At 39.1% G+C, this 9413-nt stretch overlaps 1 non-coding gene across 1 annotated transcript; it reads right to left on the bottom strand.

Moving 5' to 3' along the window:
* Window positions 1–8124: 8124 nt before the first annotated feature.
* LOC112780461 (small nucleolar RNA R71) lies at window positions 8125–8228 on the bottom strand. Its single transcript, XR_003191295.1, has one exon. It is a non-coding gene; the product is annotated as a small nucleolar RNA R71 (small nucleolar RNA).
* Between the last annotated feature and the right edge of the window lie 1185 nt (window positions 8229–9413).

Below are 9413 nucleotides of genomic sequence, written 5' to 3' on the forward strand. Positions count from 1 at the left end.
CTAAGCTAGCACCTAGGCTAGCCTAGACTATATACTTACCTAGTCCCTCTAAACTACTAAAGTGAGGGAAAGTACGTTCTAAGTCTTCAAAACTCAAGTCAGGTGGAACGTCATCAAAAGGTAGAACATCATCTGCTACTCCTCTGCATGATTAGACATTGCTATAGGACGTCTCTCTGGTACCTCATCAGGTAGCCACACAACAGGAGTCTCGTACACAGGATTTAGGTTAAAGTTCACATACAAACGGGGTGCAAACATTGGCTGGTCTCACTATATATACATATTAACAGAGAACGAGATTCACCCTAGACTTGGAAGACTATCTAGAGCAGAATCCTCCATGCAGAACCATCATCAATGAACTACGGTAAGGTACTCTTACTTCCATCTAAAGGGGGAAGGGAGGGAGAAGGGGTATGAACTGGGGAGTTCTTTGTAGGGCCGGGGTTATTAGTTAAGTTCATTAATTCCATGTTGTTTAGCAGGCAAATAGCAGAATACAAAAAGCAGTAAATAGAAGATACAGATAAATAAAAAAAATAGAAAAAATAGAACACAAACAGAAGAATACAAGAAAATAAAACACAGACACAGTGGATAGAATACAAACAAAGAAAGCATACATTCAAGCAACAATCATAACAGAAGAAATGCACAGCCAAGTAAGATGCATGTCTGTCCTAAGTAGGCCATGAGCTCACGTGTCGGTTTACACCCTGCATCCTGACATTACCCAGGAACTAGTCCTGGATATGGCTTTATCTCTGTAAGTGAACTTCGGCCTATAGAAACAGCACTCCGATGAGTGAACTTCGGCTTACAAGAATAGTCTAAACACAACAGAACAACTTTTTGTAGGTGAACTTCGGCCTACAGAAATGGCACCTCTGTAAGTGAACTTCAGCTTACAGGTATCACAACTCTCTGTAGGTGAACTTCGGCCTACAGGAGTAACACCCTGAGATACACAACTGATATTCACTGTAGGTGAACTTCGGCCTACACGAATAACAACTCACTGTAGGTGAACTTGGGCTTACAGGACCTCTAGGGCCAATGGAAAAGCAGCAGATAAATATACAATAGAATATCATGCCACATGGCTTAACTCTTTATTTTCATACTCTTTTCCTCTATTCGCTTTGTTATATTACTCTTTTCTCTTTGCCTCTTTGCTCTGCTCTGGTTACTCTTTTCTTTGTATCTCTCTACTCTGTTTTGATTACTCTGTTTAACATATGTATTTGAAGCTTATGTAAATTTCGGTATGAATAGTTGGCCTGTCCCAAGTATAGGTTCATTAAGTCTATACTGAAATAGTTTAAATTTTAATATTATATCTAACCCTAGTCGCAACTCAAGGACTAACTATGTTGCCCTAGTTCGTTCACTAATTTCTGTCTGTTTTTCTGTCATTAGAACTTTACAGACTTTTCCTTGATTTTTATCTCTTCTTTAACTTTTTATCTTTCCTTTATCTTTTCCTCACTAATACGTTTTTATCACTCCCTAAGTATTTTATGAAGGTAATTATGAGATTCTACGCTTAAAGTTGTCTTTCTAAAGCTTTTACAGAAAACTGCCTTTTTCGCATTATTTTATTATTTTTATTAAAATATTATTTTTAATGAAATATTATTATTTAATATTTTATTATTATTTATTATTTTATCATTAATTTTCGAAAATTACCTTCCATTTACCTTTTCACTTTCAAAATTAACTTTTTACCCCAGTAACTTTTAATATTTCTACTTTAACCACCCTAACTTTCAAAAATTACCAAATAACCCCTCAAACACCAAAATAATTACAACCTTGCCCTTTTTAAGATCTAAAAGGTGTTATTCAATATTCTTCATCATACTCAAAGTTTCTTCATGTTCTTCATAAATTCTTCATATTCTTTCTCTGTTTTTACCCGTTTTTCACTCTTTTCAACAACCGATTTTTACCATAATTCATAATAAATTAGCAGCCACTAAAACCCCATCTTTTCTACATTATTTTAACAGAAATTGAATCCCAATTTAAGCTCTGGTGTTCGTTTTTCCAGCAGCCCTCAAGAACAACATTCATAGCTTAAATATCATCAAATTTCATCAAAATTTCAACAAACTTTCACCAAGAATAACTCATATAAGCAATCAACTTCAAGCATAATCAAACCATATCAGAATCACACATCTCAAACACAATCAATCAAGATTAAATTCGTCACACCCTACCTGGTTTTGCTGCTCCTAATTCGGTTATACTTTCAGGTGGTCCTTAAGCACTTTTTCCTCCTAAATCACATCAAGAACAACTTCAAATCCACAAACCCTCAACTGACCAAATCTCCCTGAGCATGTTAGGAAGGGATATCTCACCTTATACTTACTGGAAATTAATGTTTCTTGGCCCTCAAGTCCCGTCAAGTATGATTCCTAAGGAAGAACATCAAGAAAACGCATGTTTAAGCATGTTTCCTTGAAAACCAAATTGAAGAGGGAGGGACACAGCCATCTCACCTTATTTTTAGCCTTGATATGTTATATGGTTATGTAGAGGAAGAAGAGGGGATCATTTTGGTGAAATCGGAGTTTTGATTTGAGTTTTAGCCTTGATTTGAAGATTAAGTGTTCATGAAAGTCTCTCTCTTTTCTCTCTTGTTATTTTCGGCCAAAATGATGAAATGAGACAGCCTTGGAGGTCATGGGGGTGTAAGGTGAGTTTTAATTGGTTGGCTTGGAGGTGGGTTAAAATAATATTAAAATATCTCAGGTGTATAACTACTAAAACTAGGTGTATCGGAACACTTATAAAAACATCTCTAAAAAATTATTTTCTGAGCTACTAGCATAAATGACACTAGTAACATATTTATTATGAGAATAAAATATGTATAATGAGGTCTTAGCATTGCTAAAGTCATCAGAGAGTGCTAGTGCAAAGCTGCACCAGTAAACTGTAAACCCCGTTAAACCGATTTTCTGTTTTTAACTAAAACAGACCAGATAACCTTATAATATTATTCAAGCATCTTCTAATACTAATATAATGATAAAATTATACTATTATATCTCTTCTCTCATGAATCAAGTCCAGTTCATCAAAAAGAGACTATTTACGAAAAATAGAACTAAACTCCCAACCGATACGATCGAAAAACTAGGTTCTTCATGATTGCGTTATCGAGCTTGCCTCAGAAGAGGTTCTAGCTTAAGGATGAGATAGTGACAATGAGGATCGATATACTTGTTGATATAGAAGAGGTGTTCCCTTTACTGATCTTCCGGTGAAATTCGTGCCTTCAGAAAAGATCTCGCATACTCGAAAATCAGGGTTGTTACAACGCGTACGCGTGACACTCCCTCTTTGCTTTCCATGCCTGCGCATGGGTGACGCTCACACGTCACTCTACTTTTCCGCCTCCCATGCGCACGCGTGACCCCATTTTTAGCTGAAAATTGATTTTTGAGTTTTAAAAGCCAAATGGCTGTGATAAGAATTAAATTATGGCTGAGTATGTATATTATATGATTAATGATTAGATGAATGAATAATGATGGGAAATGTTGAATGTAATATGTGACCTCGGGTAGTAGGCAGTGGTGTTTTCTACTTGCTCCGGGTATGAGATGGGGAAGGAGAATTTTGATAAATGAGTTGAATTATGGAGTTTTGAATGAATGTATGTCTGTGATACCTGGGTAGTAGCAAGGGTCGTGGTTCATCCCGCTTGCTCTGGGTCATTGTTTGAGGATTGGTAATAATGAAGAGTGATTTTGAATGAATGTGTATTTCTGATACCTGGGTAGTAGCAAGGGTTGTGGTTCATCCTGCTTGCTCTAGGTTAATGTTTGAGATTTGATAACAATGATGATTGATTATAAATTGAATGAATGTATGTTTTGAGATCCTAGGAAGTAGTAAGGGTTGTGGTTTGTCCCACTTGCTCCAGGTCAGAGATTGTGATGCCTAGGTAGTAGCGTAGTAATAGTGATTCCACTTGCTCTAGGTTGAGCTTTTAAACACCCGCCTCGGTAGTAGCCGTAGTGGTGGTTGTTCCACTGGCTCTGGGTTAAGCGGGTAGTAGCAAAGGGGTTGTAGCTCAAGCCCACTTGCTCCGCATGGGTGTTTCTGTCCATGGTTAGCTACCAGGACATGTCGGGTTGGCTGTATAGCCGACAGATGATATCATCACCCATAGGACAGGCATTCATCATTTGCATATGTTTGACTTGTTTAGGTTTCCTTATTTGTTTTGGATTGCTAAATTGTACTTATATACTATGCTACCTGGTGAGTTGGAACCGGAATCCAACACAAAAAACTCACCGGCAAGTGTACCGGGTCGCATCAAGTAGTAAAACTCACTTAGAGTGAGGCCGATCCCACAGGGATTGATGGATCAAGCAACTTTAGTGGGTGATTAGTTTAGTCAAGCTAACATTGAAGTGAAATTGGATGAAATGTAGCCAACAGAAAGTAAATTAACAAGAATTGTAAATGACAGAATGTAAATAGGCAGAGAACTTAAAGAGCAAGAAATGTAAATTGGCAAAATCTTAAATCACAAGAAAGGTAAATTGCATGAAATGTAAAGGAAATTAGGTGCTGAAAATTAAAGAGGCAGTAAATCAAAGCTTAGAACAAGTGACAGAATCTTAAATGATAAGGAAAGTAAATTGCATCAATAGAAAAGGGAATTGAGGTGCAGGAAAATTTAAATTTCTTAGAAAGCAGACTAAGCTCAGGCAAAATGTAAAAGTGCAGAAAAGTAATTACAAAAGAAATAAAAAAGGAAGACAGTAAATGAAACTTAAATCCAATTCTCCAATTCCCAAACAAAAAAGCAAATATTGCAGAAGAAGAAAATAGCAAATGAACCAAACTTAAATTGCAGACTCTCACTAAGAGAGTAAAGATCTCAGGAGTCAAGAGACTAGAAAACAAGGCTAGATCTCAATTCCTTCCTTGATCCAACCAAGAACAGTTGCAGAAGAAGTAAAGATGAAAATTACTAGAGAAACTTAGATCCAAATCACAATTCCTTGAATTTTGCAGATAGTAAACAAAGAGAATTCTCAAGGTGAGATTGAAATAGAATTTCTTCAATTCTCAACCCAAGATTTAAAACAAAAATAAAAACTAAGAGAGAGCTCTCAAATCCCACTCCTACTACTCCCTCATGGAGCCAGCCTGTTTAATAGAGGTGAAAATGATGCCTTATATAGGCTTTACAAAATGAAAATGAAACTAAAATTGAAAACAAATTACAACTAAATGAAATTCCTATTCTAACTTGTTCTTGTGCCTTTGAGCGATGATGTGGGCTTTGCTTGCTTTGGATTTAAAGAGAGATGGGTCCAGTTGATCGCTTTTGGTCTTTTAGGAGAAATCTGTGTGCAAATCGGATTGTTGGTGCTTCAAGTTTGAGTCAACGTTTCAGGCAAACGCTGACTCAAACGTCTTCGTGTAATGGCATCATGCAGAGCGGGCTTTGCTATCACTCACGTTTGAGTTCACGTTTGAGGTCAAACGTGATCCTCCTAGGGTGTTATTAAGCTAACGTTTGACCTCACGTTTGAGGCAAACGTTAGCGCAAACGTTACTTCTCCTCCAGGGTATTAGTAAGCCAATGTTTGACCTCACGTTTGAGGCAAATGTTGGCGCAAATGTTGAGAACATTGCTAGATTCGGGAGCTCAAACGTGCTGTCCACCCCATACTATTATATGTTGTTGGAAAACCCTGAATGTCTACTTTCCAATGCCGTTGGAAGCGCATCATTTGGAGCTCCACAGCTCGAGTTATACTCCGTCGAAGGTGCAGAGGTTGATGCCAGGGCATTTTGGCCAGTTTCACTGACCTTTTCTTTACTATTTTTAAGGTAGTTTCATGCATTTCCTTAGAAAATAAGCTAGTTTTGGGTAGATATTCACTTACATCTTGATTCAAGCATACATTGTGCACTTTACATGATTTCATGAGGATTTTGTATGAAATTAATGACAAATTGGATGTTGCATTTCCCATGACTTGGACTAGAACTTTGATGCACTTTATTGCTTGATTTCAGGACAAAGGAAGCAAGGAAGAACCACGTTAGTAGACACGTTAGTCTCACTAACGTTACTTCTAACGTAGGAATGGGAGCTAGCTTGCAAAGTTATTGAGAAAAGTAATCGCCAATAACGTCCTCGAAGCCATCATAGCCCACGTTAAGAGTCACGTTAACTAAGTTAACGTGAACTCTAACATGGAGGAAAGAAAATGGAGCCAACGTTTGTGACACTTACCTTTGTCACTAACGTTGGGCCAAGCTCATAAGTGGCCACGTTAGTTGCCACGTTAACTTAGTTAACGTGGCTTCTAACGTTAAGAAGCAAAAGAGAAGCCAACGTTAGTAACATTCACCTTTGTCTCTAACGTTGGCCAAGCCTCCACAAGCCACGTTAACTTCCACGTTAACTTAGTTAACGTGGAAGCCAACGTGGAGAAAGTATATGATCGCCAACGTTAGTGACACCTAACTTTGTCACTAACGTTGGTATGAACCACACAAGCCACAATGAGCCACGTTAACTCCCAAGTTAACTTAGTTAACGTGGAAGCTAATGTGAAGAAGAGAGATGATGAGCCAACGTTAGTGACATTCACCTTTGTCACTAACGTTGGAGATGGCTAGCATTGCTACGTTAGAGGCCACGTTAACCTAGTTAACGTGGACTCTAACGTGGGAGATAGGGGCACATTGGAACGTTAGTGACAAAGGTAAGTGTCACTAACGTTCTCGAAGGTTGGCAAGCTAACGTTAAGAGCCACGTTAACTAAGTTAACGTGGACTCTAACGTAAGAAAGGGGGAGGCTTCTCAACGTTATTGGGAAAGGTAAGTCCCAATAACGTGTGCAAAGGACCAAGAGGCAACGTTAGTGGCAACGTTTGTGCCACTAACGTTGAGGTTAACGTGGCTCTAACTTGGGTAAGGAACATTAGTGAAAAAGGTGATTGTCACTAACGTTCTCGAACCCACATTAATGTTTACTTCTTCTGTTATTTACCTTCCCGCCATTTTATTTTCTGCAATTCTCAACTCAAATACTGATTCACTCAACTAGAACATTCCTCTAATTAAAGTTGCTTGATCAATCAATCTCTGTGGGATTCGACCTCACTCTGTTGTGAGTTTTTACTTGACGACGAATTCGGTACACTTGACGAAGGAAATTTGTCACGAGACAAGTTTTCTGTGCATCAAGTTTATGGCGCCGTTGCCGGGGATTGATTTTGCATCAACAATGATTAAATTGGAAGATAACTAGATTGAGCATTTTTGTTTTGTTTGATTTAATTTTCTGTTTGAGTAATTTACTTTAAGTTCTGGTTAATTTCTTCCCTTCCCCCTACCTTTTCAATTTTCTTTGTTATTTACAATTCAGTTCACTAACCCACTAACTGTTTGATATATTGCATCACTCATACTAACAGTAATTCTAACAGAATACTTTTTGCATTTATTTTCCTTGCTTGTGCTTTGTTGGTTGTATGACAGGGAGAAGAAGCGGGGCTTCAACTTCCTTTGATTCTGAACCTGAGAGAACCTTCTTTAGATTAAGGAGGGAAGCAAGAAGAAAAAGAGTGGTTGGTGCTGAGGAAGAGGAGGAATACTTTGAACCAAACATGGAAGAAAACATGGAAGACCATCGTGAGGAAGAGGCTCATAACCATGGCGGAGGAGGTCGAGCAAATCATGCTGGGGAGGATAGAAGAGTTTTAAGCTCTTACATCAATCCAAACCCAGGAAACTGTGGAAGTAGCATTCAAAAGCAAACCATCCATGCCAAGAATTTTGAACTAAAACCACAGGTCATCACCTTTGTTCAGAACAACTGTTCGTTCGGAGGAAGTGTCCAAGAAGACCCCAATCAACATCTAACCACCTTCCTGAGAATATGTGACACAGTGAAGTCTAATGGTGTTCATCCTGACGCCTATAGACTGCTCTTATTTCAATTCTCACTCAAGGATAAGGCAGCCAAGTGACTAGAGTCTTTCCCGAAGGAGAGTTTGACAACTTGGGAAGATGTGGTGAACAAATTCTTAGTAAGATTCTACCCCCCTCAACGAATCAATAGGCTGAGAGCTGAGGTCCAAACTTTCAGGCAACAAGATGGTGAGACTCTTTATGAAGCATGGGAGAGGTTTAAGGACCTAACAAGGAGATGTCCACCTGACATGTTCAACGAATGGGTGCAGCTGCACATTTTCTATGAATGGCTCTCTTATGAGTCAAAGAAGGCCGTAGACCATTCATCCGGAGGATCTTTGAACAAGAAAAAGACCATTGAGGAAGCCATAGATGTCATTGAAACAGTAGCAGAGAATGACTATTTCTATGCTTCTGAAAGAGGCAACACTAGAGGAGTAATAGAGCTAAACAATGTAGATGCTCTGCTAGCCCAAAACAAGCTCATTACCAAGCAGCTGGCGGACCTCACCAAGAAGATGGAGAGGAACCAAGTAGCAGCAATCACCACTTCATCAACAACCCAAGAAGGAGTGAATGAAGAAGCGGAGGGTAGTCAGGAGCAAGCCAACTACATTGGGAATTCACCTAGGCAAAACCGTGATCCATACTCCAAGACCTACAACCCTGGATGGAGGAATCACCCAAATTTTGGGTGGGGAAATCAACAAGACCAAGGCCTAGATCAAAGACCTTCAAATCCCAACAACAATACAGCCCACCAACATTTCACATCTAGACCATATCAGCACCCACATAACTAACCCTCTCAACACGTATACCAAGGCCAAAATAACCCTCCTCATCCTTCCACCTCTAATCCCAATCTACCATCATTTGATGACAGACTCTCAAGGATTGAGAATCTACTTAAAGGCATAGGCAAAGAGATTCAAGACAGTAAATCATTCCGAGAAGAAGTGATGTCCAATATGCAGAATCAGGATGCTGCCATCAAGAAACTTGAGACACAAATTGGCTACTTGTTCAAGCAAATCCCCAGCCATGACCTTCGCAGCAACATTACTTCAACCCAAAGGGAGGAATGTCAGGCTATCACCCTTCGGAGTGGGAAGGAACTGAAGGAAACCCCCCAGAAACCACAAGAAATTGACTCAAATAAAGAGGAAGAAGAGCAGGATGAAGCTCGAGTTCCCACTTTGAGTTCATTAAAAGGGGAAGGAGTGCTGAAGCCAGATGGCCGAAGAGTCTCATACCCTCAGCAATTAAAGAAGAAGGGGGACGACAACCAGTTTTCGAGATTTTTGGAAATCTTTAAGAAACTGCAAATCAACATACCCTTTGCTGAAGCAATATAACAAATGCCACTCTACGCCAAGTTCTTAAAGGAGCTCATGACTAAGAAGAGAAGCTGGAAGAACAACGATACTGTGAT

Source organism: Arachis hypogaea, chromosome 19 (assembly GCF_003086295.3).
Source record: "Arachis hypogaea cultivar Tifrunner chromosome 19, arahy.Tifrunner.gnm2.J5K5, whole genome shotgun sequence".
Taxonomy (NCBI): domain Eukaryota; kingdom Viridiplantae; phylum Streptophyta; class Magnoliopsida; order Fabales; family Fabaceae; genus Arachis; species Arachis hypogaea.